The sequence below is a fragment of the Nerophis lumbriciformis genome, linkage group LG13 (assembly GCF_033978685.3).
Source record: "Nerophis lumbriciformis linkage group LG13, RoL_Nlum_v2.1, whole genome shotgun sequence".
NCBI classification, from domain to species: domain Eukaryota; kingdom Metazoa; phylum Chordata; class Actinopteri; order Syngnathiformes; family Syngnathidae; genus Nerophis; species Nerophis lumbriciformis.
Window position 1 is genome coordinate 9539580 of NC_084560.2, and position 19997 is coordinate 9559576.

Below are 19997 nucleotides of genomic sequence, written 5' to 3' on the forward strand. Positions count from 1 at the left end.
TCACGCGCACAAACTTAAATTATACAATAACATATGTATGTCATCCCTATTTAAACAAAAATAAATTAAATAAATAATAATAATAAATTACCTGCAACTTATTGGCCAAGGCAAATAGCTGAAGGGGGAAATCAAACCCATCAGACTGCACTTTATCATCAAACTTGAATTATAATGAAAATAGACGGTCGCGACAAACAAAGCAGGCTAAATATCCTTACATTGTCGCCAATCGGAGATGCGCTTCACTTGAAAGCGAGGCCAAATAATTATTCACACATAGTAGTATATCTCGAATAGAAAAAAAACACAATAAACAACGCAATTGCCTTAATTCCTTTGCATTGTAGTGCGCCCAAACAACACGTAACCATCAAAATTATTTAGCTGACTGAACTCAATATAGGTTAGACATGGGCTTATTTGGTATAGCCTATAGGTAACGTAGACTAATTCGTTTAACATATCCAACCGTATGTCTACTTACTTTTTTTTTGTTAGCACTATGCAGGAATAAAATGGCATCTACAGTGCCAGGATTCATGCAAGAGCGCCTGGCCTCTAAAATGCGCCCTGCTGCACTGAAGGAGCGCTCACTTGCGCCACTTGTTGCTGGGACGCGGTGTCATCTTTTTCTTTTTTTCTTCTTCTTCTGTTGTGTTGTGCTGCAGTGCCTGATGAATAATTGACTGTTTCAAAGAGTGCTGCTCGTTTTTCGTATGTGGGTAACAACATTTAACTATGTATATATATTTCCGAATTGGTTCAACCGCCAACCGCCCGCATCTATTTAAAATCTATTTTTACCCGCCCGACCCGCGGTTTATCCGCGGACTCCGCGGTTGTGTCCGCAAACCGCGCATCTCTAGTATGTATGTATATGGACACGTTTTACTGTAAATGGGCGTCTTTGCATAGTTGGTGTGATGCAAATATGTGGCATGTGTTGCAATGTACAGTCTTTACTCCTCGCCACAGGAGTAGAGAAGGCAGCGACAAGAAGACCCAAAATGAACCGAGTTTTCTGTGCGCTGAATGTTGCCGCCAGCTTCCTAGATTCTGTCAAGTACCCCCGACTCAACCGCACCCCGGACTGTGAGCCAGAACCATCTGACAGGCAGGGACTCTGGTTTGTGGCACTGAGGATCTACAAAGTACTACTGCGTGTGTCTTTCTGTCATGGTTGTGTCCTGTTGGTCAACTCTACTCTAGCTCTGCGTGCACACACGCCGTTTGGCCGCAATCAAGGCGCGTTCCACTTCTCGAATCCGTAATCACGTAAGGATCGTGATCATCGGCATTATAGAGGGAGTCCTTTTCATGTTGTCTGCTGCTTGGGCGGGCTCCCTCTTTGTGACAGGGCGCTCGCTCATTACTATTTGCATTGTGCACCAACACATCACTGTCATCAACGTTCACATGTTAGGGCTGGCCTTGTGCCTGGCAGAGGGTCAGAACGTCTTCAGAAAGAAGATGGCCGACATTTGGCTCAGAGTGAGTGAACTGTGTCAACAAAGAGGATGAGCTGTTCTTCTTCTGGCTCTCAACCGAGGCGGCTGCTTCCCCACCCTCTTCAGAATGCTTTGCTTCTTTGTCTCCTTGTCCATGTCTTGTCTTAACTTTCGAAGAGTCTCTCTTTTGCACTGTTCTCCGAAATCTAAAACATAGAATTGATCATCTGGTCCCTCTACAAAATTGACGATGTTGTCGACGATCTTCCTGTCCCGACGGAGCGTTCGTTACCAGACACACGATACACTCTTAGGAGAAGTGGAGGGTTGTGTGTCTGGTAGGGTTGTCCCGATACCATTATTATGGTACCGGTACCAAAATGTAGTTCAGTACTTTTCGATACTTTTCTAAATGCCTTGCTCTTGGTGAGGGCGGTCACATTTTTTATCCTCCCGTCTTCTCCCCGCTTGCTCTCTGTCACGATCGGGGCGCATGATGATGCGGGGTTTTGTTCTCCCAAGATGCAAAGGATGAATCCGGACAGGACTTGCAGGTAATAACTTGATTCAAAAATAAAACAACACAAAACAGAAAACAAACCGACTGGATGAGGTGCCGAGCGCACCGGAAGCTAAGGCTAACACTTAGCACAGGCTGTGACAACTAGCAGGGGCTAGGAGACAAGAACAAACTTACGTGGCAGTTGCGTGATGCAAATAAAGAAGCCAGGCTGACTGACTGGAAAAGGCAGGCTTAAATAATGTCAGTGATTACAACAGGTGTGCATCAGAAACACAAGCGGCAGGTGGAATTAATATGTAATTATGGTAACCAACTCAAAAGTGCAAAGACAGGAACAAAATGAGTCCAAGACTAACAGAAAACACACGTGACCCAAAAACCCAAACAGAAATATGATCCGGGCAGCGGCTCATAACAGTCGGGGGGGACTTTAAGGGACAGATTCCAGATGTCCCCTGCAAAAACTAAAACCCACCAACTACACGACAGTTCAAGAGTCAAGGGAGGGCAGAGGGAGGACTTGGCGGAGGGTCGCCAGGCCATGTGTCCCTGAATCCACCGGGGACGAGTCAGGTGGCGGCGGCGAATGGAACACCGCTGCCGCAGGCAAGGCGGGCGACCACGGAAAGGCCACATTCGTGGCCGACGAGGAGGTGGGCGGGAGTGACGCCAGAACTTCAGCAGTCTTTGAGTCAAGCCCAACATACCACAAAGGAGACCCCCGGACTGTTGAACAACTTAAGCTGTACATCAAGCAAGAATGGGAAATAATTCCACCTGAAAAGCTTCAAAAATGTGTCTCCTCAGTTCCCAAACGTTTACTGAGTGTTGTTAAAAGGAAAGGCCATGTAACACAGTGGTAAAAATGCCCCTGTGACAACTTTTTTGCAATGTGTTGCTGCCATTAAATTCTAAGTTAATGATTATTTGCAAAAAAAAAATTAAGTTTGTCAGTGTGAACATTAAATATCTTGTCTTTGCAGTCTATTCAATTGAATATAAGTTGAAAAGGATTTGCAAATCATTGTATTCTCTTTTTATTTACCATTTACACAACGTGACAACTTCACTGGTTTTGGGTTTTGTATACATAACAGACAAAAAGCTCATTAAATATCTACCTTTCAAATACTTTACAATCGGGGTTATATTTGAGGTTATTTTACGGCCTTTAAAGGGGAACTGTACGTTTTTGGGAATGTTGTCTGTCATTCACAATGATTGTGAGAGACAAGAACACCTCTTTTTTTTTAGGATTTTAAAGATGATAAACACTTGTAAAAAGTGGCTAATGTGAGTCACCGTTGTAGCCTTTAAAACCTCTGAAACAACTTCAAAACCCTCCAATAATGATTTATATACCCACTGCAAGTATATATATATAATGTAGTAACAGACACCTTCATAACAATATGTAATATGTACAATATACACACTGCAAGTATATTTAATGTAGTAACAGACACCTTCATAACAATATGTAATATGTACAATATACACACTGCAAGTATATATAATGTAGTAACAGACACCTTCATAACAATATGTAATATGTACAATATACACACTGCAAGTATATATATATAATGTAGTAACAGACACCTTCATAACAATATGTAATATGTACAAAATACACACTGCAAGTATGTATATAATGTAGTAACAGACAACTTCATAACAATATGTAATATGTTTTATATACACACTGCAAGTATATATATATAATCTAGTAACTGACACTTTCATAACGATATGTAATATGTTTATATATATATATATATATATATATACTTGCAGTGTGTATATAATGTAGTAACAGACACCTTCATAACTATGTAATATGTACAATATACACACTGCTTCTTATTAAATAACTTTTGTAATCTATTTTTATGGGCTTTCCTCTTTGTGATGTTAAGTTCCTGTTATGCGCTGTTATACAGTATATGCCTTGAGCTCTTATTTTGAAGGCGCTAGGAGCGGAAGTGATGACACGTTGGAGTGGAGCGGAGGTTTTTGAAAGAAGGTAAATAAAGTGGTCCTCGTGTAAACTGGAGCCTCCGTGTTTGATATATTGTAGTTTCATACAGTATAGGCGACATTTATAAACCCTCGGTTACACTTTTTTAAATAGATTCAATCTTGCACGTGGAAAGTTTAAGTGAGGGCTTTAGTTGATATAACACTCCCGTCAGGGGGTGCATTAATCCAGCACAACAGCGGCGCATGGACTTCATTTATAAGTAAAGGTAAGACCATAATAACGTTTTTTTTAAATTAAATGTGCTTTTTTGTGTGCTACAGTTTGTATGTGTAAAGTTAAAGGTAAGTTAAAGTACCAATGATTGTCACACACACACTAGGTGTAATCAAATTTGTCCTCTGCATTTGACCCATCCCCTTGATCACCCCCTGGGAGGTGAGGGGAGCAGTGGGCAGCAGCGGCGCCGCGCCCGGGAATCATTTTTGGTGATTTAACCCCCAATTCCAACCCTTGATGCTGAGTGCCAAGCAGGGAAGAATGCTGGTATGAGCTTTTAAACATAACCCGTTAACTGCTACCAATCAAATGGTGAATAAGATACTCTTTAGGGTTCATATGTTTGTAAATCTGACTGTGATGAAGTCAGTGCCTCACCAGCCATCAACCTCACCGCACGTCACTGATACATACATGTATACATATAATAATACATGTATACACACATGTATACATGTATTATTACATGTATGCATGTATTATTACATGTAATATGTTACTACATGTATTATCACAGGTAATAACGTATTATTACATGTAATATGTTACTACATGTTATAATACATGTATACATTATATTTATTGAGAGTTTAGGTAATAAAACTATTAATAATTAATTAAGTTGATCTATTTCAGCACAACATCATTCTATATAAATGTACCTTTTGTCAGTTATTTATGAGTCCTAAATGATTAGTACGTATTTTTCTGGTTTATGTGTTCAAAAAATATTAATATTTGTGGTCACACATGCTTTCATGTCACGTGACAAGGGTAGAAACTGTAAGTAGGTTGGATATATTTACTAAATATGATTAAAATCAAGGGTAAGAAGACTAATTCAGAGTCAAGATTGGAGGTCAAAAAGGGTCAGAACCATGAGGACTAAGCGACAGACCTGCTTGATGACAACATGGAGATGTAGCTCCCTCTAGTGGCCAAATACTGACATTACAACTATCAGCTGTGCCTGAGCATGGAAGCATGTGATAATTATTTGATGTCTATTAATCTCTATTGTATATTTATATCATTTAAAACTGTTCGTTTTTGTGATTCTAAATCAGCGATGTTCTATTAATTTCCGGTGGGTGGGACTTCTCCCGTCCTTTCTTATTTTGTATACTCCGTAGAAGCAGTGTCCTCTACAGTAGACGTTTGACGGGTTTGGTCTGCTGTTTTTAAGCACCTTCTGCCAGCAAGCTAATCAAAGATTATATATACGACAAAGATCATCTATACGTGTTCTGCTGCAAAAATGTTGGTCTCCCAAGTTTTGAAGTGAACCTAGGGGGGGGCCGGTGTGGTTTCATTCCCGGCACGCTAGTTAAATGGCGCTGTTGTAGATGATTTATATTGACATGTTTTTGTGTCGGTTGAATAAATGTCATCATCGTTCACGACTGTTAGAATATTGTTTCGATTATACATTCAGATCCTCTGCACAGTTCCAAACTGTATGAAGCTGGCAACGGACCCCGAGCCAGGATTCTTCAACTTGTGAAAACATCATGAAACTGTTTTGAAGATTCACGATCACTGCAGGGGACTTTAAGGTTGTTGACTCTCAGACTGTTGACACTGCAGGCCAAAGTGGCCCAAATCTGATTTTTTTTTAAATCAGATTTTTTTCCAACTGACTCCGCCAGGGCTGCACTTTGTCACCGGTTCTGTTTACAAATTTTATGAGGAGACTTTCTAGGCGCAGTCAGGGCATTGAGGGGATCCGGTTTGGTGGCTGTAGGACTCGGTCTCTGCTTTCTGCAGATGATCTGGTCCTGATTGTCATGATTTGTTGGTTGTGAACCCCAAGATGCAGAGATGGCAGGCGTTTTGCAGGAAATCATGACTTTAATAGAATATCTGTAGACAGGATAACAGGAAACAGGAGACAGGATACCAGGATAACCGGGGACAGCAAACAATACTCGAGCCAAATGCGAACCCCGCAGAGAGTTGGTGGGCTGTCTGGACGAAACAAAACATGATTCGGGCAACGGATCATCACACTGATGGCTTCATCTGGCCACTGGATCGGTTCTCAGCCGAGTGTGAAGCAACTGGGACGACAATCAGCACCTCCAAGTCCGAGTCCGTGGTTCTCGCCTAGAAAAGGGTGCGATTTTGTTTTTTTTATAGCCAGACCTGTGTTTATTTTCCTAGCTGACGGTTTCGGCCACAACTGTGGCCTTCCTCCGAGGTTGTGACGTGTCTGGTCGGCTGATTTAAAGAGTTTTTGGCGCTGTCTTCATGCTCGTAGTAACAAGCTGACGGTGCCACAAATCACGCGTTGGAGAAAGTAGCAGAGCCTCTAACGCAGTGGTTCTCAAACTTTTTTTGTCATCCCCCACTTTGGACAAGGGGGAGTTTTCAAGCCCCACCTGCCCCCATCGCCCCAACAGAGCGCTAATGCCAAGCTTTAACATTTTCAAATTTATTGAACATCAAGTTGTATACATTCAAACTCAATAACATAAAATAACATCAAGTTCAATGATAAATAAAATAACTGTGCAGCTGTGGTACAACTTGCATCAAGTTCAATAATAAATAAAATAACTTCCATCAAGTTCAATAATAAATAAAACAAAAGTGTTATAACTTGCATCAAGTGCAATAATAAATCAAAAAAGTGTTATAACTTGCATCACGTTCAATAATAAATCGAAAAAAGTGTTATAACTTGAATCAAGTTCAATAATAAATCAAATAAGTGTTATAACTTGCATCAAGTTCAATAATAAATCAAATAAGTGTTATAACTTGCATCAAGTTCAATAATAAATCAAAAAAAGTGTTATAACTTGCATCAAGTTCAATAATAAATCAAAAAAAGTGTTATAACTTGCATCAAGTTCAATAATAAATCATTAAAAAGTGTTATAACTTGCATCACGTTCAATAATAAATCAAAAAAAGTGTTATAACTTGCATCAAGTTCAATAATAAATCAAATAAAAGTGTTATAACTTGTATCAAGTTCAATAATAAATCAAATAACTTGCATCAAGTTCAATAATAATAAAAAAAAAAGTGTTATAACTTGCATCAAGTTCAATAATAAATAAAACAAAAGTGTTATAACTTGCATCAAGTTCAATAATAAATAAAAAAAAAGTGTTATAACTTGCACCGAGTTCAATAATAAATCAAATAACTTGCATCAAGTTCAATAATAAATACAATAAAAGTGCCACTTTGCAATCTTTGCAAAAAGAAAAGAAAAGGAGGAGCTATGCATTTGGCAAGACAGGGCAAGTGACAGCACTTTTCCCCGGGAGAGCCACCTTGCTTCACTGTGAAACAGCACGGCTGTATGATCAGCTCCCATTTCGTCACACAGTGCAGAGAACAGTCGCGCTTTCAATGGTCGTGTTTTGATCAAATTTACCGCGCTCACAACATCTGTTAAAACCTCATTGAGTTCGGGGCTGAGCTGCCTTGACGCGAGTGCTTCCCGGTGAATGACACAGTGTGTGCCCGTCACATTTTTGTTTCTCTGCAGGCGCTGGCTCTGGCTCGACGACCTTTGAGGTGCGAGTCACAAATGTATATATTTGTGTAATTGTGGTCCACACATTAGCCTGCTACCCATCCGCGCGAAAGTTTGTTCCGCTTAGCCCCGCCCCCATTAGTTACTGTTGCTATGTCTGTCAAACTTTCGCTCCTACCGAGAAATTTAAAGCCTACAGTAAAAATAAGTACCGGTAATTTCCATTTATTTATATAGCGGATTTCACAGACAGAATCACAAAGTGATTTACAGTGTGTATAGAAAATGAGAGCATAGTAAAAAAAATAATCTAAGAACATAATAATAAAAACAATTTTTAAAGTGAAATTTCCTCCCGTTCCTCGCGCCCCACCTGTCATGTCTCTATTCCCCACCAGTGGGGCGCGCCCCACACTTTGAGAAACGCTGCTCTAACGTCAGGAAGAAAGAGCATAGAAAAGAATGTGAAACGGAAACATGGAAAGCAAGCACACGAGCCACCACAACTGAAGTCTGCCATATCAGACCACTGCAAGAGGGAGAACCACCTCATGGATTGGGACAACGCACATGTCATCGGCACTGAGAGCAACAAAGACCATCGTTGGATCAGAGAAGCCATCTAGACCGTCCAGATTGTGAATTGGGATGAGGAGGCGTACCAACTTCCCTGCACCTGGGACACAGTCCTGAAGAGGTCGGACTGCAGATGGTGCTGTCAGCCTGCTACTACAAGCAGGAAGACAGCGCCAAAAACTGTTTAAATCAGCTGACCAGACAACCTCTGAGGAAGGCAACAGTTGTGACTGAAACCGTCAAGTACGGAAAAAAACACAGGTCTGGCTAAAAAAATAATAATCGCATAATTTTTGGAAGACCAAATTAACCTCTTTGGATTACTGGAAAAGATTGGTGTGCCAACTCTGGGATGGGGAGAGATCTTGCCCCAAGTGGAGGAGTTCAAGTACCTCAGAGTCTTGTTCTTGAGTGAGGAAAGAGTGGATCGTGAGATCGACAGGCGGCTCGGTGCGGCGTCTTCAGTGATGCGAACCCTGTATCGGTCCGCCGTGGTGATAAAGGAGCTGAGCCGGAAGGCAACGCTCTCAATTTACTGGTCGATCTACGTTCCTATCCTCACCTCTTGGGTTATGACTGAAAGGACAAGATCACGGGTACAGGCCGCCAAAATTTGTTTCCTCCGTCGGGGGTGGGTCTCTCCCTTAGAGATAGGGTGAGAAGTTATGTCATTGGGAGGAGCTCAGAGTAAAGCCACTGCTCCTCCACATGGAGAGGAGCCACATGAGGTGGTTCGGGCATCTGGTCAGGATGTCGCCCAAACACCTCCCTGGAGAGGTGATTAGGGCATGTCCGACCGGTCGATCTAGGACACGTTGGAAAGTCTATGTTTTGCCTCAAAATCCCCGAGAGGAGCTACACTGTAAAAAAAAAATCCTATTTTTATGGTTAATTTACTCTAAATTTCTACTGTAATGTTTCTATTTTTTTTAAATAGTTTATAAAACTGTAGAATTGAAGACATTATCTGTAAATAAACAATCCGCCTGTTATTTTAAGTAATATGCCAGTAATGACAAACTATGTATATTTCTATTTTTTTTTACCAAATTAATCATACATAGCATTTTCTGTTTTCTTAAATTACTCTCAAATTCATGTAAAAATTGTTTTTCATTAAATATGTAGCTTGTTAAGTAAAAGTCTATGTCCATACTAACAATCTAACACAGGGCTGTCAAACTCAAATACAGAGTGGGCCAAAATGTAAAACTGAACAAAGCCGCGGGCCAAGGTTGAACAAATTAACCTTTTAATAGGGACCCAAACAAGTTTTGCATTAAATATTGAACAAGCAAGGCTTATATAACTTTATAGTGACATGCAAAATCCAGTTTCAAATAATAATAATAATAATAATAATTAAAAAATATCAATGGCATATCAAATACAATTTAAATAAAAATTTCTATTTGCAGCCTTCTGGGGTAAATATCAACATTAACTTTTTCCACAGGCTAATAAATTTGAAAATAAAATAACAATGAATAAAACAACCATTCAGGACTTTAAACTGCTCAGTTTGCAACACACTGATCTAATCTGATGTGCCCAAGCCAGATACCTGCCATCTTTTCTTGGATGCTAGTTCATTAATGTCGGGGCTCAGGTTTTGAGCTGAGGCAACCTTCATTATCCAACGAAGGTGTTCATCAGTCATTATATCTCGTCCACCCGGACCACAGTCTTGGGGGCGTGCCTTAAATGCACAGCCTTTAACGTACTCTACGAGCTATCGTCACGCCCGCTTTTCATCCATTCTAACATTGTTCAGACCCAGTCACAAGATATGTGCGGCTTCTGTACGCACACACGAGTGAATGCAACGCATATTTCATCAACAGTGATACAGGTTACACTGAGGGTGCCAGTATAAAAAACTTTAACACTGTTAGAAATATACGCCACACTGTGAACCCACACCAAACAAGAATGACAAACACATTTCGGGAGAACATTAGATTAGATTAGATTTATTGGTCCCCTTGGGGAAATTCATTGTCACTGCCGTACATTTAAACACTAGACATTACACATCACACAAAAAAAATAACAAAAAGACATCATACATGACTAACACACATTTACAGGCTTGTCAGACAGGTCGGCCGGGCCTGCTGTTAAGGGCGGCTATAGCTGCAGGGATCAGGCTTTTCCTGAGGCGGGCCCTCCGGAATTTGATTGTTCTGTACCTGCGCCCTGATGGTAGTGGGATGATGTATTGGTGTAGTGGGTGAGTGATATCCTGGACTATTGTTTTTGCCAGTCGGGTGATGGACCTGTGGTTTATGTCTGAAATGTTGGGTGTGGGTAGGCCGTTGATTTTAGCTGCTATGTATGTAATTCGTGTGAGTTTGGTCCGGTTGGTTACAGAAAGCATCCACACCGTAACACAACATAAACACAACAGAACAAATACCCAGAATCCTTTGCAGCACTAACTCTTCCGGGACGCTACAAAATACACCCCCGCTACCACCAACCCCCCCCTCAGTGTAACCTGTGTCGCTGTTGATGAAGTGTGCGTTGCATTCAATTGTGTGTGCGTACAGAAGCCGCACATGTTATGTGACTGGGCCAGCACTCGTTGGACTGGCTGAAAAGCAGACGTGACGATTTCCGGGAGGGGCGCTGAAGTTTGGAAGACTCCCGGGAGGTTTGGCAAGTATTAGAATTAGCGGTGAAAGCTTTAGTGTTAATTTGATATCGCCTCAAGGGCCAAGTGAAATTACACGGTGGGCCAAATCTGGCCCGCGGGCCAGAGTTTGCTGTAGAATAAAGGTATTTTTCTGCAGAACTGTTTGCATCGTCACTTTATTTATTAAAGGTGGTTGATCTTAACAATTCAGAAAAAAATCTGTAAAATAATGGTATATTTCTGTGGAACTGCCAGCATTGTCACTTCATTAAAGGTGTTGGATCGTAATAATTTGGAAAAACTCTGTAGAATAAAGGTATTTTTCTGCAGAACTGTTTGCATCGTCACTTTATTAAAGGTGGTTGATCTTAATAATTTAGTAAAAATCTGTAAAATTACGATATTTTTCCGCAAAACGTTTCATGAAAATTTCTGTAAATATAATGTTTTTGATCATTATTTGGTTTACAATGTTTTACTTTAATTTTATGGTTTTCGTTTGGCAGCCGTAGCTGCCAGTAGATGACCGTTATTTTACAGAATTTTTTTTTGCAGTGTAGACTAAGTAGCTGGGGAGAGGGAAGTCTGGGCTTCTCTGCTTAGGCTGCTGCCCCCGCGACCTGACTTTGGATCAGTGGAAGAAGATGGATGCATGGACCACTAAGTACTTAGTGACCTACGCTAATTGTGGGAGGACCAATGAATGTTGGGTGAATTAGTGACAGGGATGGTTAACATTTATTGCGCATCACATTCTGATAACCTTGACAGCAGCTGGAGAGAACAACATGGCAGATGGCAGACAGGACCTGATCATCTGTCCTGGTAAAATGAAGCCGCTCACACTCTTTCAGGTCCAGATTGAGTCTTCTTGACCGCCAGTCCAAGTCTCAAGAGCTGAACTCTTTGGTGAGCCAATGACTTATGGATTTTAATTTCAAACAGCAACTATCCTGACTCACTAAATGTCCATCCATCCATCTATTTACTACCGCTTGTCCCTTTCGGGGGTGCTGGAGCCTATACCAGCTGCACTCGGGTATTCTTGCTGCAACAATCAAACATGTGATGTTAATTATGAATAATCCAGACTTCTATGTTTGATATTTGTCTTCGTTAAGACATAAATCTTTGATTTCCTGTCTCGAATTATTTGTATTTGTTATAAACATAATATCAATGTATGTTCCTTCATTTTTTTTTAAACATTTCCATGAAGCAGGCAAAATTTACATTTTTGTATGGCTAAACAAGTATTTTATATTTAATCTATATTTAAAGACAATCCTTTGTGTTAGTATGAATTATTAGTAAGGCTGCGAATCTCTAATGATACGATCCGATTCCTGGGTTGATGATTCAATTCTGAATCCAATTTCAATTCTAGCCGATTCTTATTATGAAACAGGCTACAGGTTAGAAAAGCTCATTCTCCTTCTAACTAAAAAGGTATTTTATTTATTTATTTTTTTTATTTAAAAAATGTGTTTATTTTTATTTATTTATTTATTTATTTTTTTATTGATTATTGGAATTTAAATATTTCTTTAGAATCGGGATTAATATATGTATATATATATATATTATATATATATATATATATATATATATATATATATATATATATATATATATATATATATATATATATATATATATATATATATATATATATATATATATATATGTATGTATATGTGTGTGTATGTATATGTATATATATATATATATATATATATATATATTTTTTTTTTTGTGCAGTTATTTGTTATCATTATTTGTATCAATATTACATTTTTCCCCCTTCTTTTTACTATATTCTCCAATTGTTTTGGTCTTATTTCTTTAGATCTTGTTTCTATCAATAAAACAAACAAACAAAAAAAGCTACACACTGCTTCTATCATTTTGGACATGGATAATGCAAGTAAATGAAACAACTGAAAGGACGTTATGATGATATTTACACAAGTAGAGGAGTATATATACAGAAATAATTTCTAAAAAGGTATTGAGGTCAGTAATTGAAGGGGATCAATGGGTTATAATAATCTAAAATGTACTGAGTGTTTCTGAATTTTTATCGGTTAAGACAACAAAAATATATCTAAAAGTCCGAAGGTATTTTGTTTGTGTGGTAGTCATTTTGTTTTAGGTAACGTGCCAATGATATTGATCTGTTTTCTCTTAAAATACTGAAATAAATTAAACCCTTTATTGACACAGGAATTTTTAACTAAAACAAAACACCTACATGTCTTATTATTAATATTATTAATAATAATGATAATAATAATACTAATTATTATTATTATAAAATACTAATAATGATTATTATTACAAGAATAATAATAATAATTAGTATTAAACATGTCAGGTAAAGATTCCATCTAATATACTGAAAATATGGTCTGATTACAAGAACATTTAAAAAAAGTATATTATTATGGTTATTATTAATGGTATTATTATTATTATTACTACTACTACTACTATCATCATAATAATTATTATTAGATAATTATTAATAATTATTATTATCAATAATAGTATTATCAGTATAATATGTAATAACAATAATAAACAATAATAATAAATACTACTACTAATAATAATGATTTGTAATATTATAATACGTATTATTATGTTTTTATTATATTATTAATATCAATTTAATAATTATCATTAGTAATTTATAATAGTAATTATTATTATCACTAAAATAATTGCATTATTATAATTATTATTACCACTACTTCTAATATTATATAATAATGATAATACACAATAATAATAAATAATAATAATTTGAATAATAATTATCATTATTATAATAATATGTCAAATTTTTATGTTATTAATGTTTTTATTTTTATCATTATAATTATTATTATTATTTCATAATAATAATAATTGTTATTATCACAAATAATAATATTATAATTATTATTATTACTTTTTCTACTAATATTTTATAATAATAATAAACAATAATAATAAATAATAATAGTAATTATTATAATTATTATTATAATACTACATAATAATGTTATTATTAATGTTATTACCATTATCATTATAATAATTTGTATTTTTATAATAATCCAAATAATAATAATTATTATCATTATAATAACAATCATTAGTATTTTATAATAGTAATTATTATCAATATGATACTTATTACCACTACTACTATTATATAATAATGATAATACACAATAATGATAAATAATAATCCATCCATCCATCCATTTTCTACCGCTTATTCCCTTTGGGGTCGCGGGGGGCGCTGGAGCCTATCTCAGCTACAATCGGGCGGAAGGCGGGGTACACCCTGGACAAGTCGCCACCTCATCGCAGGGCCAACACAGATAGACAGACAACATTCACACACTAGGGCCAATTTAGTGTTGCCAATCAACTTATCCCCAGGTGCATGTCTTTGGAGGTGGGAGGAAGCCGGAGTACCCGGAGGGAACCCATTAATTAGAATAATAAATATCATTATTAAAATAATATGTCTCATTTTTATGTTATTATTAATGTTATTATTATTATCATTACATAATTTTTGTTACTATTTCACAATAATAATAATAATTATTATCACTAATAATAATATTATAATTATTATTACTATTTCTACTAATATTGTATAATAATAATAAAAAATAATTAAAAATAATAATAATAATTATTATAATTATTATAATAATACAAATTATTATTATAATACTACAGATTATTAATAATGTTGTTATTAATGTTATTATCATTATTACTATAATAATGAGTATTTTATAATAATACTAATACATATTATTATTATTATCATTATAATAATTATTATTAGTATTTTATAATAATAACAATATAATAATTAATTGTTATTATTATATACTTGTCAGGTTACAGGTGGACCACCAGCCAACACCGTAATGAGCCGTAAAAAACCACCCGGTGAAAACCAAAATGCAGGGGCGCGACTCTTGGCGTCATTACGGTAGCCGCTGCCTGTGTTGTCTGACGGACTGCAGCCGGTGTTGCATTGAAGGACGCCGCGCCGAACAGGTAATAAAAAAACCACCAAAACAACCACCCTTTCTTCTTTTAACTGTTTTCAATCCGCTAAATGTGACTCTATGACGGCAAACCCAAGCTTGAATCGACCATTGCTCGTCGTTTGAATCCGCATCCGGCGGCTTTTGGCTTCTTGCTATGTCATCTTTTTTTTTTTTTTTAAACATGACCGATAATGAAACACATTTGACTGAGTTGAATGGGTGACTCGCGTGTTTTCAATCAGCTTTGTTGGCTCGGAATGAGTGAGTGAATGAATGAATGAATGAATGGATGAATGAATGAATGGATGAATGAATGAATGAATGGGGTTTGGCTGCGCGTGAATTTCCGCATTGGACCTCATTAACACTGCAGGAAGGTAACAAGCTTTTATTTCTGTAGAAACATAACTTGTAGTGTCGGTAACTGCTAACTATATGTGTATATATATATATAGATATATATATATATGTATATATGTATGTATATATGTATATTATTTCATTGTTCAATGTTATGCGTTGAGAAGCCTAATGGCATGCAGCTGTCCGATAATGGAAGCATACCTCATCTCCATAAAGGGACTGCCTGTATTGATTGCTGTGGTCGTGAGCACTTCATGATGGTGCATGTATGAAGTCTGGCACTGGGACTGGGACTGGGACTGGGCCCCGCCTTGCTGTGAGGGACTGCATGCATGGGGGGGGGTCCAACTCATTTCATGGAGGGCCACATTGCAGTCATGGTTGTATAATAGAAGAGTATTCATGCATGAGGATAATGTGACGCTATATGCAATTGATTATTAGATATATTTTTTTGTGTACACTGTTAGCTCGAGTTTTGTTGGCCCACAAAATATTGTCGGAAAAACAAAAGTAAAAATTGAAGAAAAATGAGCAAAAATACATCATGTAATGAGAAAAAGCTGCCACTTTAATGCTAATATTGAATAATAATACCATTTGTCAGTTGTAACACAAATCGGACACGTTTTGATATAAAATATCTGCAAAATAAAATATATCAAAATTCATCTTTTTTTTCTCATGACATTACATCTTTTTGCTTTTTTTGTCTTACATTTTTACCCTTTTTTTTTTTTTTTTTGACAACCTGTCACGGTCCAAAAAGACTGAAGAGTCGCCACAAGGGGGCGCCCTGTAAAAAAAAGGTTGGGAAAAAAGTAAACATAGAGGAGGAGGAGGAGGAGGAGAAAAAAGCAGATCCTAAATAAGCTCTTATGGGCCGGGGGAACTAGAAAAAAAACCTCAAGCAACAATAAGCGCGTATGAACATGTTACGACACGCAAAGACTCGAGACTTGCAACGGGGGGTGAGGGGCGGGGCATTGAGTGTGAAGGTGATGCTTGGGTGGATATGTACCTGTGCACCTCTCTCATAATACAGCGACGTCTTCACCGCCTTGTTGTCCCCGAGAGACGTGAACTCACCCCATGGTGCACCTCATGGTCGGGGTTTTGGTCCACGTGCCCTGGGGAAACCCTACAGATTGTAAACCATACTCCATATGACATAGTCCACATCATATTGCTAGTCTTGAGGTGTACCTAAATTTACGAGTAATTTGAGATACAAGCTCTCACCTTTTTGTTACTTTTTTTTGGAATTTTGTCTGTCACTCACAATACTTATGGAAGACAAGAACACATGTTCTGCTTTTTTTATGCACTCTAAATCCGAAATAAAAGCTAGCAAGAGTCAGTTAACAATGGAGCTAATGAGAGTCGCTCTATTCCGCCTAAAAAAAGCGCTAAAAACATCCAAAAACCTCCATTGAGGTTTTATATACACATTGTCAGTATATATGTAGTATCTAGTAACATTCATAATAACATATTTTGATCATTTTAAGCCTACAATGGCATATTAATTTAACAGACGCATTACAATGTTTGCTTTACCTTCAACAACAACAAGATTACTAATCATGGCAGACTTGATGAGAGACAACAAACATAACATAACTATCACTTACTGTACAATGTCTGCTCTCACTGGGATGCCAACTGATAGGATGTTTATATCTTCCCTTTTACATCAAAAATTAATTATTGTCCACATGAATGGTTAAAGTGCCACAAAAGAGCGTCTTTTGGTGTCTTTCTCGCCATCTCCGGGTCTAAGTTGGATGTCAAAGTTGACCAACTTGTGGGTTTATGTCCACAACCTTCTACTATCCAGGTGAGAGACATGATTTATCTTCTAGAATTAACTTTCACCAACTCAGAGGCGATGCAGCAGCTTAGTATGTCAATATAGCAGCATAGGCTAGTTAGCTCTCTGTTATCATGGCACCGCTAAAAGTAGTTCCTCTGCGTTAGCACTTATAATAACAATATCACTAATACTTGTTAATATTCAGGTCATGACATGGAAATTAAGTATTAGTGGCGCTTTTTGAATGTTTTTTTTGGAGTGATTTAGAACTGAGATTACTCCCTTGAACGAGCTCAGTATTTACGAGTTAGGATGTATAAAAAAAACAACAAAAAACGTGTGTTCTCGTCTTACATAAGGATTGTGAACGATAGACACAATTACAAAAAAAAAGTGCCGTTCCTCTTTAATGCGTATTTTAGGAATAATAGTTGAAATAAACATGCAGAACCTTCATTCTTTTTTTTTAATAATTGCACATCATCAACATTAAAATTGCACTTTTAACATGTGTGTATTAGAGAAACCATTTCAGTGTATCTAAAGTTTAGGCTTTCCTTACTATCAATTTGTATTATTTACACTCGTTAAATGATTAATCAAAGCAACAGATTGTAAATCCAATTTTTTTTTTCAAATGGAGATCAACGAGGTAATTGACAAATCATTGCAGCCCAAATACCATAAATTCTGGACGATAAGCCACTACTATTTCCCTACACTTTGAGCCTTGCGACTTATAAAACGGTGAAGCTATTTTACAGATTTTTCTTTCTTGACGGCCATAATGCAAATACTTTTTGTTAAAAATAACAAGTAAAGAGACTGAAAAGGTGTGTTATTGTTTGTGCTATGGCGCCATCTTTTGGACGAGTTTGCTCACGGCAGGCACTGCAGTGTCCTTCCATTTAGTGCGTACAATTGAAAGTACAAGGGCTGTTCCGTCTTCTAGCCGTCCATAGCGTTTTTACTCAAAAGGATTCAACATTTATCACTCCAAGCAACGTTTGTAAGTTTTACAATATAATCAAAACTGTTGTTACAAAACCCAAAACCAGTGAAGTTGTCACGTTGTGTAAATGGTAAATAAAAACAGAATACAATGATTTGCAAATAATTTTCAACCTACATTCAATTGAATAGACTGCAAAGACAAGATATTTAATATTTGAAGTGCGAAACTTTATAATTTTTTTTGCAAATATTAGCTCATTTAGAATTTGATGCCTGCAACATGTTTCAAAGAAGCTGGCACAAGTGGCAAAAAAGACTAAGAAAGTTGAGGAATGCTCATCAAACACTTATTTGGAACATCCCACAGGTGAACAGGCTAACTGGGAACAGGTGGGTGCCATGATTGGGTATAAAAGCAGCTTTCATGAAGTGCTCAGTCATTCACAAACAAGGATGGGGCGAGGGTCACCACTTTGTCAACAAATGCTTGAACAAATTTTCCCAACAGTTTAAGAACAACATTTCTCAACCAGCTATTGCAAGGAATTTAGGGATTTCACCATCTACGGTCTCTAATATCATCAAAAGGTTCAGAGAATCTGGAGAAATCACTGCACGTAAGCGATGATATTACGGACCTTCAATCCCTCAGGCAGTACTGCATCAAAAAGCGACATCAGTGTGTAAAGGATATCACCACATGGGCTCAGGAACACTTCGGAAAACCACTGTCAGTAACTACAGTTGGTTGCTACATCTGTAAGTGCAAGTTAAAACTCTACTATGCAAAGCGAAAGCCATTTATCAACAACACCCAGAAATGCTGCCGGCTTCGCTGGGCCCGAGCTCATCCAAGATGGACTGATGCGAAGTGGAAAAGTGTTCCGTGGTCTGAAAAGTCCTCATTTCAAATTGTTTTTTGGAAACTGTGGACGTTGTGTCCTCCGGACCAAAGAGGAAAAGAACCATCCGGATTGTTATAGGCGCAAAGTGTAAAAGGGAGCATGTGTGATGGTATGTGGGTGTATTAGTGCCCAAGACATGGGTAACTTACACATCTGTGAAGGCGCCATTAATGCTGAAAAGTACATACAGGTTTTGGAGCAACATATGTTGCCATCCAAGCAACGTTATCGTGGACGCCCCTGCTTATTTCAGCAAGACAATGCCAAGCCACGTGTTACAACAGCGCGGCTTCATAGTAAAAGAGTACGGGTACTAGACTGGCCTGCCTGTAGTCCAGACCTGTCTCCCATTGAAAATGTGTGGTGCATTATGAAGCCTAAAATAGCACAACGGAGACCCCCGGACTGTTGAACAACTTAAGCTGTACATCAAGCAAGAATGGGAAAGAATTCCACCTGAGAAGCTTCAAAAATGTGTCTCCTCAGTTCCCAAACGTTTACTGAGTTTGTTAAATGGAAAGGCCATGTAACACAGTGGTAAAAATGCCCCCGTGACAACTTTTTTGCAATGTGTTGCTGCCATTAAATTCTAAGTTAATGATTATTTGCCAAAAAAAAAGAAGAAGTTTTTTCGTGTGAACATGAAATATCTTGTCTTTGCAGTCTATTCAATTGAATATAAGTTGAAAAGGATTTGCAAATCATTGCTTTCTGTTTTTATTTACAAATTACACAACGTGCCAACTTCACTGGTTTTGGGTTCTGTACATAAAAACATGTTTTTTTTTCTACAAACCCCGTTTCCATATGAGTTGGGGAATTGTGTTAGATGTAAATATAAACGGAATACAATGATTTGCAAATAATTGTCAACCCATATTCAATTGAATGCACTACAAAGACAACATATTTGATGTTCAAACCAAAGTAGTTGGGAAAGGGCATGTTCAC

General features: G+C 37.4%; 1 protein-coding gene across 2 annotated transcripts in view; it reads left to right on the forward strand.

Annotated features, from left to right (window-relative positions):
* The first annotated feature begins 14954 nt into the window (after positions 1-14954).
* The window catches only part of map2 (microtubule-associated protein 2), a 305408-nt gene continuing 300365 nt past the window's right edge, over positions 14955-19997 (forward strand). The window contains exon 1 of one of the 2 annotated variants that reach the window (XM_072914441.1): positions 14955-15015. The gene's annotated coding sequence lies outside the window, so the exon portion shown is untranslated. Of the gene's footprint in view, positions 15016-15367; positions 15386-19997 lie in introns of those variants that run through there. The other variant, XM_072914442.1, reaches the window with a different exon arrangement.